General features: G+C 44.1%; 1 protein-coding gene across 3 annotated transcripts in view; it reads right to left on the bottom strand.

Annotated features, from left to right (window-relative positions):
* The window catches only part of LOC139574311 (cystine/glutamate transporter-like), a 59060-nt gene that overhangs the window by 12230 nt on the left and 26794 nt on the right, over window positions 1–20036 (bottom strand). For all 3 annotated transcript variants that reach the window (XM_071398781.1, XM_071398778.1, XM_071398779.1), the window contains 2 exons: window positions 348–542; window positions 200–270 (listed from right to left, as the gene is read on the bottom strand). The gene's annotated coding sequence lies outside the window, so the exon portion shown is untranslated. The remainder of the gene's footprint in view (window positions 1–199; window positions 271–347; window positions 543–20036) is intronic.

Raw genomic sequence — 20036 nt, 5'->3', positions numbered from 1 at the left:
TTACTATGACAAAGACTCATGTAACTTTTCCAGAAACAGCACAAGCCCGAAAGTTCAAATTAAATGAATTAAAATATACAGATTTATAGATTATATATTTACCCCCAGTCTTTGTCCCAAACATTTGTCATTATCATGTGGATACAATCACAAGAAAATGTTTTCTAAAATGTTTCCATTCTAGGAACCTCCAACTTACCTTATTCCATCAGCACACGAGTTAGTAGGTTTACGGAACTCTATCCCATCAACCGGACCTGGTTTCACACCCTAATTAACAAGGATTTACTGTTACATAGGCTGAATACTTTTCAGGTGCATTTTTTTATGGATATTGATAGACTCACAAGTGTTCTTTGCTTGTGCCAACGCTGTTCTGTGTCTGTGCAGCTGTGAACTGGTGGTGCAGCAGGAATGTTTAGTTGAGAGTAGTGCGCTGTCTGGTAAAGAAGGGCCACCAGATGATTGCACAGAGCACTTCCTGCAATACAGGAGCAGTGGCTTTGGACCACTATCACTGGTACGGAGTGCTTTAACACCATCTGTGAAGATAAGTGAAGTGACTGAAGTGAGAAACAAGAATGATGCGGCCCATAAATAAAAATAGTAGTGTCTAGTCATATTAACTAGGGGCTCATTTAACTATACAGGAATAGATTGTGTCTCAGTAACACAATTACCAAACACTGCATCAACAGATCTTAACAGGTTATTTGGTAAAGTGGGCAATTCTAAATTGGGATTGGGACCCATCATTAATATCTATCTACTGATAAGATTAAACGTTGACACTGTCTCCAACACATTTTGACCATGATGACAGTGTCTCACAGGAGATGTTTAACAAGGTCCCTAGTAGCTATCTATAACCTTTCCCTACTCTCATGCTGTGCGGCTTTTCACTCTTCCTCATGGACCTGTGACAGGCAGCCCTCCCGGTGATCTCCCCTGTCAATGTATCTTTGTTAGATACTGTGTAGAAGGCATGAATAACAATTATTTTTAGCTAGCAAATATAGCTAGCAAGCATAACTTAAACAAGCTAACGAAAATAAACACATTCTCAGGTAGATTCTGTCAACGTTACATCATTTTACGAAGTAACTAGCTAGCTGCAGTTAATAGTTAAATTAGCTAGCTAATGATTGGAGCTAGCTAACGTTATATCTGTCACTGACTTCATAGTTGTCTATGTAGCTTCATATATACATCTTAAACCCCTTTTCATTCTTGCTAGCTGGAGTCTCGGAGGCTGATTTAACAATTCGATGTACATCATTCATATTAATTTGAGGCAAGTCCTGAAGACACCTAGTAAAAAACTGCGACATAGTGGTAGTAACGTTATATCCTCGATAACAACTAGACTGACCGGAAATTACCACACCGACAGGAAGTGTGTTTAGAAGTTCAATCATGGAATGTGCATAAGGGCGATTGCGTAACACTCCAACGGTGTCGAAAGGTTCCTAGTTCCTGTTACCATAGCGTTGTGACGATGACTGTTTTTCAGAGAATTCCAGATAGTTTGATATTGCCTAGTCATAGCCTGACAGTCACCATGATGATGAGACTACGTCAGCCAAACGTTTGGAGCAGCCTCACTTTTTCTCTTCCCTCTGTGTGGTGAGAAAATGTATTTGCATATTTGATACGCTCCCCCTCAGGCAAGCTATCCTTGTCAGGGCAACTATTGTAATGGCAGGGTTCGCACTCTCTCTAAAGGATCCAACACTAAGAGATTAAAGAGAAAATGGACAAAACCTTTCTGCTTTTCCCTTGTGCTCTACCCTGAAGCGCTCCAACACCCTGGGATGCTACAGGGTGAGGTTTATACAAACACTAACAAACACTAATCTGTGTGTGTGTGTGTTTTGTGTGTGTGTGTGTGTTTTGTGTGTGTGTGTTTTGTGTGTGTGTGTGTTTGTTTTGTGTGTGTGTGTGTGTGTATGTGTGTGTGTGTGTGTGTGTGTGCTCAGAGCTGGTTATTAAAACAGAAGCTCAGACAGTTTGTTTAGCTGAGCCACAGCAGTGATAATAATGTCAGAGCTGGTTAACCTGGGCCATAACACACACACACACACTTTACTAGTCTCCAAAACAACATACACACGCAAACAGGGCATATTTTGTATCTGCAGGGCATGCACACACATCCCTAGAGCATTCACATGATCTACTGTGAGCGGATGTGTTTACCTGGAGAGTGAAACCTAATGAGGATGTGTTCCTAATGAAACAATTACTACAGCGATTCATAATGCAACAAAACGCTGAGTGGGCTAACACTTCCGGCAGCGGCAGGCAGATGTCGGACGGAAAGAGAGGACACAATAGCATGGTGCCATGCTGCTGTTGGTCCTGTGGCTATAGGCTGCTGTTCTGTTTGGCTCCTGTTGTGTTTCTGTTTGTCTGTATTTTAATTATTAAGACCCTCCCCCTTCCAATCTGGGAGGAGAACACACTGGCATCTCCCAGAGCGGGGAGCTGCCGAGAGCAACAGTGTTCCACCAAATCCAGTGAATCCCTGTGAAATATAGGTCAAGCTTGAAGAGTAAGGTGGGGAAGGAACGGGAAAGGGGATACCTAGTCAGTTGCACTTCAACCGAAATGAATGCATTCAACCGAAATGTGTCTTCTGCATTTATGCCAACCCCTCTGAATCAGAGAGGTGCAGGGGGGCTGCCTTAATTGACATCCACATCATCGGCGCCCGGGGAGCAGTTGTTGTTGGGGGTTAACTGCCTTGCTCTAGGGCAGAACGGCAGATTTTTGAAATTGATGGAAAGTGGTGTTGAGGGTAAAACATTCGACATTATAAAATCCATGTACACAAACAACAAGTGTGCGGTTAAAATAGGCAAAAGACAGGGATGCAAAATGGGGTGAGACAGGGATGCAGCTTAAGCCCCACCCTCTTCAACATATATATCAACGAATTGGTGCGGGCACTAGAAAAGTCTGAGGCACCTGGCCTCACACTACTAGAATCTGAAGTTAAATGTCTACTGTTTGCTGATGATCTGGTGCTTCTGTCACAAACCAAGGAGGACCTACAGCAGCACCTAGATATTCTGCACAGATTCTGCCAGACCTGGGCCCTGACAGTAAATCTCAGTAAAACCAAAATAATGGTGTTCCAAAAAAGGTCCAGTCGCCAGGACCACAAATACAAATTCCATCTAGACACCATTGCCCTAGAGCACACAAAAAACTATACATACCTTGGCCTAAACATCAGCGCCACAGGTAACTTCCACAAAGCTGTGAACGATCTGAGAGAAAAGGCAAGAAGGGCATTCTATGCCATAAATTGGAACATAAAATTCAACATACCAATTAGGATCCGGCTAAAAATATTTCAATCAGTCATAGAACCCATTGCCCTTTATGGTTGTGAGGTCTGGGGTCCGCTCACCAACCAAGATTTCACAAAATGGGACAAACACCAAATTGAGACTCTGCATGCAGAATTCTGCAAAAATATCCTCCGTGTACAACGTAGAACACCAAATAATGCATGCAGAGCAGAATTAGGCCGATACCCACTAATTATCAAAATCCAGAAAACAGACGTTAAATTCTACAACCACCTAAAAGGAAGCGATTCCCAAACCTTCCATAACAAAGCCATCACCTACAGAGAGATGAACCTGGAGAAGAGTCCCCTAAGGAAACTGGTCCTGGGGCTCTGTTCACAAACACAAACACACCCCACAGAGCCCCAAGACAGCAGCACAATTAGACCCAACCAAATCATGAGAAAACAAAAAGATAATTACTTGACACATTGGAAAGAATTAACAAAAAAACAGAGCAAACTAGAATGCTATTTGGCCCTAAACAGAGAGTACACAGTGGCAGAATACCTGACCACTGTGACTGACCCACACTTAATGAAAGCTTTGACTATGTACAGACTCAGTGAGCATAGCCTTGCTATTGAGAAAGGCCCCCGTAGGCAGACATGGCTCTCAAGAGAAGACAGACTATGTGCACACTGCCCACAAAATGAGGTGGAAACTGAGCTGCACTTCCTAACCTCCTGCCAAATGTATGACCATAGAGACACATATTTCCCTCAGATTACACAGATCCACAAAGAATTCGAAAACAAACCCAATTTTGATAAATTCCCATATCTACTGGGTGAAAGTCCACAGTGTGCCATCACAGCAGCAAGATTTGTGACCTGTTGCCACAAGGGCAACCAGTGAAGAACAAACACCATTGTAAATACAACCCATATTTATGCTTATTTATTTTCCCTTGTGTACTTTAACCATTTGTAAATTGTTACAACACTGTATATATACATAATATGACATTTGTAATGTCTTTATTGTTTTGGAACTTCTGTATGTGTAATGTTCACTGTTAATTTTGATTGTTTATTTCACTTTTGTATATTATCTACCTCACTTGCTTTGGCAATGTTAACACATGTTTCCCATGCCAATAAAGCCCCTTGAATTGAATTGAGAGAGAGAGAGAGAGAGAGAGAGAGAGAGAGAGAGAGAGAGAGAGAGAGAGAGAGAGAGAGAGAGAGAGAGAGAGAGCAGTAGTATTGGTTAGAGAAGAGGAAGTGTTTTTTTTCATAGAGTGGCCAGAGGTCTGTTTCTGTCGGCCTGTGTGTAACTAAAGTCATGGAATAACCTCCCACAGTGTGGTTATGTAGTCATGTATGACTGCATTGTCAGTGTCACAAGATAATGTACATTTCCTTACTGATATGAGATACACTATAGCCTTCAAACTCATTTCTGGACCTCAAACCATTGTTCCCCTCTAATCAGGCACTGATTTAGTAATTCATTTGTGTAATTAATTATCAGGTAGAACAGAAAACCAGGAGGCTAGAGACCTCGTAGGGTAAGAGTTGAATATCCCTGCACTATAATATCAGGAGAATAGCAACGGATGCTAGACATGTGCAAACACATATACAGTTGAGGTCAGAAGTTTACATACACTTAGGTTGGAGTCATTAAAACTCATTTTTCAACCACTCCATAAATGTCATGCTAAAACAGCCTCGGCTGGATAAAACGGCCTCGGCTGGATAAAACGGCCTCGGCTGGATAAAACGGCCTCGGCTGGATAAAACGGCCTCGGCTGGATAAAACGGCCTCGGCTGGATAAAACGGCCTCGGCTGGATAAAACGGCCTCGGCTGGATAAAACGGCCTCGGCTGGATAAAGCGGCCTCGGCTGGATAAAACGGCCTCGGCTGGATAAAACGGCCTCGGCTGGATAAAACAACCTCGGTTGGATAAAACGGCCTCGGCTGGATAAAACGGCCTCGGCTGGATAAAACGGCCTCGGCTGGATAAAACGGCCTCGGCTGGATAAAACGGCCTCGGCTGGATAAAACGGCCTCGGTTGGATAAAACGGCCTCGGCTGGATAAAACAACCTCGGTTGGATAAAACGGCCTCGGCTGGATAAAGCGGCCTCGGCTGGATAAAACGGCCTCGGCTGGATAAAACGGCCTCGGCTGGATAAAACGGCCTCGGTTGGATAAAACGGCCTCGGCTGGATAAAACAACCTCGGTTGGATAAAATGGCCTCGGCTGGATAAAATGGCCTCGGCTGGATAAAACAACCTTGGTTGGATAAAACAACCTTGGTTGGATAAAATGGCCTCGGCTGGATAAAACAACCTTGGTTGGATAAAATGGCCTCGGCTGGATAAAACAACCTTGGTTGGATAAAACGGCCTCGGCTGGATAAAACGGCCTCGGCTGGATAAAACAACCTCGGTTGGATAAAATGGCCTCGGCTGGATAAAATGGCCTCGGCTGGATAAAACAACCTTGGTTGGATAAAACAACCTTGGTTGGATAAAATGGCCTCGGCTGGATAAAATGGCCTCGGCTGGATAAAACAACCTTGGTTGGATAAAACAACCTTGGTTGGATAAAATGGCCTCGGCTGGATAAAACAACCTTGGTTGGATAAAATGGCCTCGGCTGGATAAAACAACCTTGGTTGGATAAAACGGCCTCGGCTGGATAAAACGGCCTCGGCTGGATAAAACAACCTTGGTTGGATAAAATGGCCTCGGCTGGATAAAACAACCTTGGTTGGATAAAATGGCCTCGGTTGGATAAAATGGCCTCGGCTGGATAAAACAACCTTGGTTGGATAAAACGGCCTCGGTTGGATAAAATGGCCTCGGCTGGATAAAACGGCCTCCATGTCTGGACATGTACGGACATGTACCCATTCACTTTTGTACTACTGGGGTCAGTCTAGGACAAGTCATCAAATTTCAAGTTGCATAATATCATGGAGGTGATTGTTTACACTGCTGTAGTGTCGGGTTAACCCATCCCGCTGTCCTCGGGTCATTTTGACCCAACACAGTGTTGACCCTCCCGCTGTCCTTGGGTAATTTTGACCCAACACTGTAACCCGGCACTGTGTTGATTAACAAACTATAGTTTTGGCCAGTCGGTTAGGACATCAACTTTGTGCATGACACAAGTAAATTTTTCCACAATTGTTTACAGAAAGAGTATTTCATTTATAATTCACTGTATCACAATTCCAGTGGGTCAGAAGTTTACATACACTAAAATGGCACCGGAAGAAATGGCAGCAGTTTTACGGGAGCCCAACCAATTGTGCTATTATGTGAGGTTTTTTCACGTTATTTGTAACTTATTTTGTACATAATGTTCTGCAACCGTATCTTACAGCAAAAAGGAGCTTCTGGATATCAGGACAGCGATCACTCACCTCGGATTAGACAAAGATTTTTTCTTCAACAAGGTACGATCACGAATAACCTACCAACGGGACATCAAAAACTGTAATATCCTATGTTTCACGGAATCGTGGCTGAATGACGACATGGATATTCAGCTAGCAGGATATACGCTGCACCTGCAAGATAGAACAGTAAGATGAAGGGGGCGGTCTGTGCATATTTGTAAACAGCTGGTGCATGAAATCTAAGAAAGTCTCTAGATTTTGCTCGCCTGAAGTAGAGTATATTGTGATAAATTGCAGGCCACACTACTTGCCTTGAGAGTTTTCAGCTATACTTTTCGTGGCTGTTTATTTACCACCACAGACAGATGCTGGCACTAAGACCGCACTCAGTCAGCTGTATATGGAAATAAGCAAACAGGAAACCACTCACCCAGAGGCGGTGCTCTTAGTGGCCGGAGACTTTAATGCAGGCAAACTTAAATCAGTTCTACCAAATTTCTATCAACATGTTAAATGTGCAACCAGAGGGAAAAAATTCTAGATCACCTGTACTCCACACACAGAGACGCGTACAAAGCTCTCCCTCGCCCTCCATTTGGTAATTCCGACCACAACTCTATCCTCCTGATTCATGCTTACATGCAAAAATTAAAGCAGGAAGCACCAGTGACACGTTCTTTAAAAAAGTGGTCAGATGAATCAGATGCTAAACTACAGGACTGTTTTGCTATCACAGACTGGAACATGTTCCCGGGATTCTTCCGATGACATTGAGGAGTACACCACATCAGTCACTGGCTTCATCAATAAGTGCATCGAGGACGCCCTCCCCCCCAAGTGACTGTACGTACATACCCCAACCAGAAGCCATGGATTACAGGCAACATTCGCACTGTGCTAAAGGGTAGAGCCGCCGCTTTCAAGGTGTGGGAATCCAACCCGGAAGCTTACAAGAAATACTGCTATGCCCTGTGACGAACCATCAAACACGCAAAGCACCAATACAGGGCTAAGATTGAATCATACTACACCGGCTCTGATGCTCGTCTTATGTGGCATGGCTTACAAACAATTCCGGACTACAAAGGGAAGCACAGCCGCAAGCTGCCCAGTGACACGAGCCTACCAGACGAGCTGAATCACTTCTATGCTTGCATCGAGGCAAGCAACACTGAGGCATGAATGAGAGCATCAGCTGTTCCGGACAACTGTGTGGTCACGCTCTCCGTAGCCAACGTGAGTGAGACCTTTAAACAGGTCAACATACACAAGGCTGCGGGGCCAGGCGGATTACCAGGACGTGTGCTCAGGGCATGTGCTGACCAACTGGCAAGTATCTTCACTGACATTATCAACATGTCCCTGATTGAGTCTATAATAGCAACATGTTTCAAGCAGACCACCATAGTCCCTGTGCCTAAGAACACAAAGGCAACCTGCCTAAATGACTACAGACCCGTAGCACTCACGTCCGTAGCCATGAAGTCTATCAGACGAGCTAAATGCCTTCTATACTCGCTTCGAAGCAAGCAACACTGCACCATGCATAAGAACTCCAGATGTTCTGGACAACTGTGCGATCACGCTCTCCCGAGCCGATGTTAGTAAGACCTTTAAACAGGTTAACATTCACAAGGCCGCAGGGCCAGATGGATTACCAGGCATGTGCTGACCAACTGGTGGGTGTCTTCGCTCACATTTTCCTCCTCTCCCTTATCCAGTCTGCAATACATACAGTGGTTCTTCAAAAGTTTTGATCTTATGCCGCAACAGTTTGTGGTAGATGGTGGCAGATAGTGGTAAATTGCTCATTCCTTCATTGTGCCACACTATCGCAAGGGTGAGTTAGAACGAGAATTAGGCTTTTGGTGTTGTTTTTGCTTTCTCTCCCTTGAAAAAAACGAAAGAATTCTAAGATTACAAACAGGCTTTATTTACCACAGTGTGGAGAGATTGATAGCCCCTCTATATAAAGTGAGTTTCTGAAACAAGGAGTGCTTCTTTGCTAATGTGAAGAAGAAACTGAATGAGAGTCCAGTGAGGATACAGACAGAAAAAGGTTGCCCATATTTTCAATTTAAGTGTTTTTATTTATGTAAGGTACTAGTTTATTTCGGCAATTTAATGCATTTGTTTAGGCTTGGCCTATTTAGTAGGCTATTTTGCAGCATAAAGCTATATTTGTCAGCACAAAGCTGATTGACTCACTCATTTGTGGCTTTTGATCAAAATAAATAAGTACTGACATTCTTTCTAAAAGTCTTTAATAAAGAAATGTTTTTACCAAGTTAATCTGCTCATGTTGTGTGTGTATGTGACGTTGTTACAATGAAGAATGTAAACAAAATAAATCAAATAAATCCTATTCCTAATTAACAATCAGATTCCAAAACATGCACATACAAACGATAACATCACACAAACATCAACGACATCACACCTGCTCAGACCCACATGCTCACACCCGCATCTCCAGCTCCTGCATCACTCTCCAACACAAGGCCTTAACTTCTTGACGCTAGGGGTCAGATTTTTATTTTATTTTTAAATAACGTTCCCAAGGTAAACGGACTATTTCTCAGGTCCAGATCGTAGAATATGCATATCATTTACAGATTAGGATAGAAAACACTCTGTGAGTATAACAAAACTGATTCTGCAGACGAAAACCTGAGAAAATATAACCCGGAAGTGATTTTTTTATTTTATTCTATGTTTCCTGGCCAGTATTTCTTCCATTTAAAGGGGTATCAACCAGATTCCTTTTCCAATGGCTTCCTCAGGCTGTGACCAGGCTTTAGACATAGTTTCAGGCTTTTATTTTTCAAAAGTAGTCAGGTGTCCTCTGAATAGTTCCTGCGCGCGAGAGGGGAGCTCTCCATTTTCCTTTTCTCCCTTATTGAATAGGTTACGGTCTGGTTGAAATATTATCGATTATGTTTGTTAAAAAGAACCTGAGGATTGATTATAAAAAAACATTTGACATGTTTCTACGACCATTACGGATACTTTTTGGAATTTTCGTCGAACGGAACGAGGCTGTAGTTTTCTCAACATAACGCGCGACCCAAATTGCGTTTTTTTGTTATAAAAGTAATATTTATCAAATAAAAATAACATTTGTTGTGTAACTGGGAGTCTCGTGAGTGCAAACCTCCGAAGATTATCAAAGGTAAGCGATTAATTGTATTGCTTCTCTGACTTTCGTGACCGAGCTAACCAAGCTAATATAAGGCTAAATGTTCTAGCATTGATTGATACACTCACAAAAGCTTAGATTGCTTTCGTTGCAAAGCATATTTTCAAAATCTGACACGATAGGTGGATTAACAACAAGCTAAGCTGTGTTTTGGTATATTTCACTTGTGATAGCATGATTATAAATATTCTTTGTAATATTTTTGTATCTGATACGTTTGGGAATTTTCTTCTGCCTTTCAGCACCGGAACGAGGCTGTAGTTTTCTCAACATAACGCGCAACCGAAATGGCGTTTTTTTGTTATAAAAGTAATATTTATCGAACAAAAATAACATTTATTGTGTAACTGGGAGTCTCGTGAGTGCAAACATCTGAAGATTATCAAAGGTAAGCGATTCATTTTATTGCTTTTCTGACTTTCGTGACCATGCTAATTTGGGGCTAGCTGTTGTAGCATTGATTGATACACTCACAAAAGCTTGGATTTCTTTCTCTGTAAAGCATATTTTCAAATTCTGACACGATAGGTGGATTAACAACAAGCTAAGCTGTGTTTTGGTATATTTCACTTGTGATTGCATGATTATAAATATTTTTAGTAATATTTTTGAATTTGGCGCCCTGCAATTCAGTGGTTGTTTAGGGAAATGATCCCGTAATCGGGATCCGTGCACAGAAAGGTTAAACTGCATTATTTTGTTTCTCTCGGTCACCCACGCACTTTCAACATTTAGATAATCAAGCATTTGACCTTTCCATTGTGTTAATGATGGAGGACTGGTTGATTTCCAGTTTTTAAGTATATGTGTTATCAAGATGATTGACAAGAAAAGTATTCACCAACCCATCAGGTATCTCACTGCAACCTCATATGCCATGTCTTGAAATATGCAGACAGACAGATTCCCATTGTAATACTTCTGACGTCCAGTTAGTAACTCCACCCATAACTTTTGGACTTTATAACATTCCCAGAAGGCATGGATTATTATAACCTAATGAAAAATGAACCTGGTAATCTAAATGAATTTACTGCGGGCCTAAGACCTATGGGTTTAACCTTCTGAATGAATGATGATATTGAAGAAAGAATCTGCCTCTTATGAGTTCCGAGAGTCGATCCATTACCCAACAAGAAAAACACACATGTATTTAGCCCAATTATTTTTATCACTACAGACAGTACGCTATTATTCCTCATTATCTACATTTCTTTCCAACATTTGGCTAAAAAGAAACCATGCCATAAATTAAGAATTATACATTTTTATTTTCACAATGCAATGTGGCACATTGACAACTCAAATCGCTTTGAAAGATCCTTCTGATATTAGCCAACCAATAAAGCTACTAAAACAATAACTTCAAAAACAGTCCATTCGTCACTCAGATTTCTTCAGATTGCTGTGCAGGAAAAAGATGTCATCCACCGTGCCTGGTCACGGGCTCGCAGCTGGCTTCTCTCTGACACCACAAATCCATCTGTAGGTGACGCTTAATCCTTTGAAACCACATAATTACCAGGTGAAGAGCAGGCTGTTTGCTTGCCTCCAAGGCAAGTGTGGCCTCTTCGAAGCGAAAGAGGAAACCAACAATATCCAACAAGTATTCTTTCACAATAGCTGTTTTTGTTTTGCCCAATGCAGGACTCTAGTGCTAGAGAGAGACTCTCGGACAGATGTGTTTGAGCCAATCAGTTGTGTTGTGACAAGGTAGGGGTGGTATACAGAAGATAATCCTATTTGGTAAAAGACCAAGTCCATATTATGGCAAGACCAGCTCAAATATCAAAGAAAAACAGTCCATCCTTTAAGACATTAAGGTCATTTCAAGAACTTTGAAAGTTTCTTCAAGTGCAGTCACAAAAAACATCAAGCGCTATGATGAAACTGGCTCTCATGAGGACCCCCACAGGAAAGGAAGACCCAGAGTTACCTCTGCAGTAGAGGATAAGTTCATTAGAGTTACCAACCATTAAACAGGCAAAGCATCAATACAGGACCAAGATCGAATCATACTACACCGGCTCTGATGCTCGTCGGATGTGGCAGGGCTTGCAAACCATTACAGACTACAAAGGGCAGCACAGCCAAGAGCTGCCCTGTGACACGAGCCTACCAGATGAGCTAAACTACTTGTCTGCTCGATTCGAGGCAAATAACACTGAAACATGCATGAGAGGACCAGCTGTTCCGGATGACTGTGTGATCACGCTCTCCACAGCCAAAGTGAGCAAGACCTTTAAACAGGTCAGCGTTCACAAGGCCGCAGGGCCAAACGGATTACCAGGACGTGTTCTAAGAGCATGCGCTGACCAACTGGCAAGTGTCTTCACTGACATTTTCAACCTCTCCCTGTCCGAGTCTGTAATACCAACATGTTGTAAGCAGACCACAGTCCCTGTGCCCAAGAACACTAAGGTAACCTGCCTAAATGACTACCGACCCATAGCACTCACGTCTGCAGTCATGAAGTGCTTTAAAAGGTTGGTCATGGCTCACATCAACACCATTATCCCAGAAACCCTAGAACCACTTCAATTTGCATACCGCCCTAACAGATCCATAGATGATGCTATCTCTACTGCACTCCACACTGCCCTTTCCCACCTGGAAAAAAGGAACATTGACTACAGCTCAGCTTTCAACACAATAGTGCCCTCAAAGCTCATCAATGAACTAAGGACCCTGGGACTAAACACATCCCTTAGCAACTGGATCCTGGACTTCCTGACGGGCCTCCCCCAAGCGGTAAGGGTAGGGAAAAACACATCCGTCACGCTGATCCTCAACACAGGGGCCCCTCAGGAGTGCATGCTCAGTCCCCTCCTGTACTCTCTGTTCACTCGTGACTGCACGGCCAGGCACGGCTCCAACACCATCATTAAGTTTTCAGATGACACAACAGTGGTAGGCCTGAACACCGACAATGACGAGACAGCCTATAGGGAGGAGGTCAGAGACCTGGCCGGGTGGTGCCAGGACAACAACCTCTCCCTCAACGTGATCAAGACAAAGGAGATGATTGTGGACTACAAAAAAAGGAGGACAGAGCATGCCCCCCTTCTCATCGACGGGTCTGGAGTGGAGCAGGTTCAAGTTCCTTGGTGTCCACATCACCAGCAAGCTAACATGGTACAAGCACACCAAGACAGTCGTGAAGAGGGCATGACCAAACATATTCCCCCTCAGGAGACTGAAAAGACTTGACTTGGGTCCTCATATCTTCAAAAGGTTCTACAACTGTACCATCGAGAGCATCCTGACTGGTTGCATCACTGCCTGGTATGGCAACTGCTCTGCCTCCGACCGCATGGCACTACAGAGGGTAGTGCGTACGGCCCAGTACATCACTGGGGCCAAGCTTCCCGCCACCCAGGACCTCTATACCAGGCGGTGTCAGAGGAAGGCCCTAAAAAATGTCAAAGACTCCAGCCACCCTAGTCATAGACTGTTCTCTCTGCTACCGCACGGCAAGCGCTACCTGAGTGCCAAGTCTAGGTCCAAGAGGCTTGTAAACAGCTTCTACCCCCAAGCCATAAGACTCCTGATCAGGTAATGAAATGGCTACCCAAACTATTTGCAATGCCCAACGCTCTTTTACACTGCTGTTACTCTCTGTTAAAATTTGTGCATAGTCACTTCAATAACTCTACCTACATGTACAGTGGCTTGCGAAAGTATTCACCCACCTTGGCATTTTTCCTATTTTTACTTACAACCTGGAATTAAAATAGATTTTTGGGGGGGTTGTATCATTTGATTTACACAACATGCCTACCACTTTGAATATGCAAATTATTTTTTATTGTGAAACAAACAAGAAACAAATAAGACAAAAAAACAGAACTTGAGTGTGCATAACTATTCACCCCCCTCCCAAGTCAATACCTGGTAGAGCCACCTTTTGCAGCAATTACAGCTGCAAGTCTCTTGGGGTATGTTTCTATAAGCTTGGCACATTTAGCGCCATCCATTATTCCTTCAATTCTGACCAGTTTCCCAGTCCCTGCCAATGAAAAACATCCCCACAGCATGATGCTGCCACCACCATGCTTCGCTGTGGGGATGGTGTTCTCGGAGTGATGCGAAGTGTTTGGTTTGCGCCAGATATAGTGTTTTCCTTGATGGCCAAAAAGCAACATTTTAGTCTCATCTGACCAGAGTACCTTCTACCATATGTTTGGGGAGTCTCCCACATGCCTTTTTGGCGAAGACCAAATGTGTTTGCTTATTTGTTTCTGGCCACTCTTCCATAAAGCCCAGCTCTGTGGAGGGTATGCCTTAAAGTGGTCAAATGGACAGATACTCCAATCTCCGCTGTGGAGCTTTGCAGTCTCCTTCAGGGTTATTGTTGGTCTCTTTGTTGCCTCTCTGATTAACCCTCCTTGCCTGGTCCATGAGTTTTGGTGGGCGGCCCTCTCTTGGCAGGTTTGTTGTGGTGCCATATTCTTTCTATTTTTTAATAATGGAGATAATTGTGCTCCGTGGGATGTTCAAAGATTCAGATATTTTTTTATAACCCAGCCTGATCTATACTTCTCCACAACTTTGTCCCTGAGAAAAGTTCCGGAGCCGACAGAGATGGCCGCCTCGCTTCGCGTTCCTAGGAAACTATGCAGTGTTTTGTTTTTTTACGTGTTATTTCTTACATTGGTACCCCAGGTAATCTTAGGTTTTATTACATACAGTCGGGAGGAACTACTGGATATAAGAGCAACGTCAACTCACCATCATTACGACCAGGAATAAAACTTTCCTGAAGCGGAGCCTCTGTTTTGCCCACCACCCAGGACAATGGATTGGATCTCATGGATCGGTCCAATGGATTGGACCAAAACAACAACGGCGTAAAAGGGGCAGACGGTCTTCTGGTCAGGCTCCGGAGACGGGCACATCGCGCACCGCTCCCGAGCATACTACTCGCCAATGTCCAGTCTCTTGACAACAAGGTTGATGAAATCCGAGCAAGGGTAGCATTCCAGAGAGACATAAGAGACTGTAACATTCTTTGCTTCACGGAAACATGGCTCACTCGAGACACGCTATCGGAGTCGGTACAGCCACCTGGTTTCTTCACGCATCGCGCCGACAGAAACAAGCATCTTTCTGGTAGGAAGAGGGGCGGGGGCGTATGCCTTATGATTAACGAGACGTGGTGTGATCATAACAACATACAGGAACTCAAGTCCTTCTGTTCACCTGACTTAGAACTCCTCACAATCAAATGTCGACCGCATTATCTACCAAGAGAATTCTCTTCAATTATAATCACAGCCGCATATATTCCCCCCCAAGCAGACACATCGATGGCCCTGAACGAACTATATTTGACTCTATGTAAACTGGAAACCACATATCCTGAGGCTGCATTCATTGTAGCTGGGGATTTTAACAAGGCTAATCTGAAAACAAGACTCCCTAAATTCTATCAGCATATCGATTGTGCTACCAGGGCTGGTAAAACCCTAGATCATTGTTATTCTAACTTCCGCGACGCATATAAGGCCCTCCCATGCCCTCCTTTCGGAAAAGCTGACCACGACTCCATTTTTTTGCTCCCTGCCTATAGACAGAGTCTAAAACAAGAAGCTCAGGTCAATTCAATGCTGGTCCAACCAATCTGATTCCACGCTTCAAGATTGCTTCGTTCACGTGGATTGGGATATGTTCCGCATTGCGTCAAACAACAACATTGACGAATACGCTGATCCGGTGAGCGAGTTTATTAGCAAGTGCATCGGCGATGTCGTACCCACAGCAACTATTAAAACATTCCCAAACCAGAAACCGTGGATTGCTGGCAGCATTCGCACGAAACTGAAAGCGCGATTCACTGCTTTTAACCAGGGCAAGGTGACCGGAAACATGACCGAATACAAACAGTGTAGCTATTCCCTCCGCAAGGCAATCAAACAAGCTAAGCGTCAGTATAGAGACAAAGTAGTCCTAATTCAACGGCTCAGACACAAGAGGTATGTGGCAGGGTCTACAGTCAATCACGGATTACAAAAAGAAAACCAGCCCCATCGCAGACCAGGATGTCTTGCTCCCAGACAGACTAAACAACTTCTTTGCTCGCTTTGAGGACAATACAGTGTCACTGACACAGCCCACTACCAAAACCTACGGACTCTCCTTCACTGCAGCCGACGTGAGTAAAACATTTAAACGTGTTAACCCTCGCAAGGCTGCAGGCCCAGACAGCATCCCCAGCAGCGTCCTCAGAGCATGCGCAGACCAGCTGGCTGGTGTGTTTACGGACATATTCAATCAATCCTTATCCCAGTCTGCTGTTCCCACATGCTTTAAGAGGGCCACCATTGTTCCTGTTCCCAAGAAAGCTAAGGTAACTGAGCTAAACGATTACCGCCCCGTAGCACTCACTTCCGTCATCATGAAGTGCTTTGAGAGACTAGTCAAGGACCATATCACCTACACCCTACCTGACACCCTAGACCCACTCCAACTTTCTTACCGCTCCAATATGTCCACAGACGACGCAATCGCAACCACACTGAACACTGCCCTAACCCATCTGGACAAGAGGAATACCTATGTGAGAATGCTGTTTATCGACTACAGCTCAGCATGTAACACCATAGTACCCTCCAAACTCGTCATCAAGCTCGAGACCCTGGGTCTCGACCCCGCCCTGTGCAACTGGGTACTGGACTTCCTGACGGGCCGCCCCCAGGTGGTGAGGGTAGGTAACAACATCTCCACCCCGCTGATCCTCAACACTGGGTCCTGTGGTGGCATTTTTATGTATTGCCAAATAGAGAGAGAGAGACAAACTTCACACACAGTCAGAGTTATACTTAAACTACATCTTTAATGAGCTTTAAGCTTTAGCCTTTGACTTTCAACAATTCACTATCTATAATGAATTTTGAGAGTGACTACAGAAAAATACAAAGATCTTTTATAGCCAAGATACACCCCTCTCAACTTACATGACGAACCACAGATCTTAGGAACAGTTCACAAAAGTTAAGATTTGTATGAAAGATATCTATAAAACATAGCAGACAGTTACTGCTGTGTCAACAGTTCTCATTGTAAAGACCATTTTCTGGCCCCCTCCTACTCCAAACTGGAACCCGTCTCACCCTAGTACGGTATAGCACGAAAACATTACCTTTACTATCTGGAATGCTCTTTTGGCTTCATTACCCAAAGACATCGTAAATCTCTTCTGTCAGTGCTATCTCATAGTGGCCCATCCTCAGTGGAACACACACACAATACTCTATTCTGTCGAATGTAACAACTATTATAATGTAATACAAGCATTATAACATCATCTTGCAATTTTCCACGACAGGCCCCACAAGGGTGGGTTCTGAGCCCTCTCCTGTACTCCCTGTTCACCCACGACTGCGTGGCCATGCACGCCTCCAACTCAATCATCAAGTTTGCAGATGACACTACAGTGGTAGGCTTGATTACCAACAACGAAGAGACGGCCTACAGGGAGGAGGTGAGGGCCCTCGGAGTGTGGTGTCAGGAAAATCACTTCACACTCAACGTCAACAAAACAAAGGAGATGATCGTAGACTTCAGGAAACAGTAGAGGGAGCACACCCCTATCCATATCGACGGGACAGTAGTGGAGAGGGTAGTATGTTTTAAGTTCCTCTGCGTACACATCACGGACAAACTGAATTGGTCCACCCACACAGACAGCGTGGTGAAGGCGCAGCATGCACGACACAACGCTGAGTGGCTGGACACAGCCCTTAGCCGTGGTATATTGGCCATATACCAGAAACCTCCAAGGTGCCTTCTTGCTATTATAAACAGGTAACCAATGTAATTAGAGCAGTAAAAATAAATGTTCCGTCATCCCCGTGGTATACGGTCTGATATACCACAGCTGTCAGCCAATCAAAATTCAGGGCTCGAACCACCCAGTTTATAATACAGTATATACATATGAGATGACTAATACCAAAATATGTAAACATTATTAAAGTGACTAGTTTTCCATTATTTATCGGGAGTGCAGAGTGTGTTGATATAACGACAATATTATCAAAATTCCTCTTTCAATTAGCATAATACTGCATGATACAGTGAAATGCCTATCACATCATTCAAAATATTACAATTTGTTAAATAAGGTTATCAATCAATCAATCAATCAATCAAATGTATTTATCAAGCCGTTTTTCCATCAGCCGATGTCACAAAGTGCTATACAGAAACCCAGCCTAAAACCCCAAACAGCAAGCAATGCAGATGTAGAAGCACGGTGGCTAGGAAAAACTCCCTAGAAAGGTAGGAACCTAGGAAGAAACCTAGAGGAACCAGGCTCTGAGGGGTGGCCAGTCCTCTTCTGGCTGTGCCGTGGAGATTATAACAGTACACGGCCAAGATGGTTGTAGAGGGTGTAACAGGTCAGCACCTTAGGAGTAAATGTCAGTTGGCTTTTCATAGCCGATCATTCAGAGTTGAATGATCAGCTGAATGATTGGCTATGAAAAGTCAACTGACTTTTACTCCTGAGGTGCTGACCTGTTGCACCCTCTACAACCATCTTGGTGCCATGCATAACAACATATAAGGCAACAATTAAAGTTGGCAAAGTAATCATGTCAGGCGAAAATTCAGGTTTTATAGTATAAATTATATAAATGATAATTATAGTTTCACCATCGCAACATTTAATGTACAGTCACATTCACCTCAGTTGTCTGAAGCATGCTGTAGAGTTCACAGCTTGCGATGCCTCATCTGTGGGCCAGGTGTAATCGTTCGGCAGCCTGACCTAAACTCAGCAAAAAAATAAACGTCCTCTCACTGTCAACTGGGTTTATTTTCAGCAAACTTAATTAACATGTGTAAACATTTGTATGAACATAACAAGATTCAACAACTGAGACATAAACTGAACAAGTTTCACAGACATGCGACTAACAGAAATGGAATAATGTGTCCCTGAACAAAGGGGGGTCAAAATCAAAAGTAACCGTCAGTATCTGGTGTGGCCACCAGCAACATTAGGTACTGCAGTGCATCTCCTCCTCATGAACTGCACCAGATTTGACAGTTCTTGCTGTGAGATGTTACCCCACTCTTCCACCAAGGCACCTGCAAGTTCCCGGACATTTCTGGGTGGAATGGCCCTAGCCCTCACCCTCCGATCCAACAGGTCCCAGACGTGCTCAATGGGATTGAGATCCGGGCTCTTGGCTGGTCATGGCAGAACACTGACATTCCTGTCTTGCAGGAAATCACGCATAGAACGAGCAGTATGGCTCGTGGCATTGTCATGCTGGAGAGTCATGTCAGGATGAGCCTGCAGGAAGGGTACCACATGAGGGAGGAGGATGTCTTCCCTGTTACGCACAGCGTTGAGATTGCCTGCGATGACAAGCTCAGTCCGATGATGCTGTGACACACCATGACGGACCCTCCACATCCAAATGGATCCCGCTCCAGAGTACAGGCCCTGGTGTAACGCTCATTCCTTCAACGATGAACGCGAATCAGACCATCGCCCCTGGTGAGACAAAACCGCGACTCATCAGTGAATTGCACTTTTTGCCAGTCCTGTCTGGTCCAGAGACAGTGGGTTTGTGATCATAGGCGACGTTGTTGCCGGTGATGTCTAGTGAGGACCTGCCTTACAACAAGCCTACAATCCCTCAGTCCAGCCTCTCTCAGCCTATTGCTGACAGTCTCAGCATTGATGGAGGGAGGGTGCGTTCCTGGTGTAACTCGGGCAGTTTTTGTTGCTATCCTGTACCTTTCCCACAGGTGTGATGTTCGGATGTACTGATCCTGTGCAGGTGTTGTTACACGTAGTCTGCCACTGTGAGGACAATCAGCTGTCCTCCCTGTCTCCCTGTAGCGCTGTCTTAGGCGTTTCACAGTACGGACATTGCAATTTATTGCCCTGGCCACATCTGCAGTTCTCATGCCTCCTTGCAGCATGTCTAAGGCGCGTTCACTCAGATGAGCAGGGACCCTGTCACGTTCCTGACCTGTTTTTCCTTTTTCTTGTATTTATTTAGTTGGTCAGGGCGTGAGTTGGGGTGGGCTGTCTATGTGTGATTTTCTATGTTGGGGTTTTGTGTTCGGCCTGGTATGATTCTCAATCAGAGGCAGCTG

This window comes from Salvelinus alpinus, chromosome 4, assembly GCF_045679555.1.
Source record: "Salvelinus alpinus chromosome 4, SLU_Salpinus.1, whole genome shotgun sequence".
NCBI classification, from domain to species: domain Eukaryota; kingdom Metazoa; phylum Chordata; class Actinopteri; order Salmoniformes; family Salmonidae; genus Salvelinus; species Salvelinus alpinus.
This window is presented reverse-complemented; position numbering and strand designations above follow the sequence as displayed.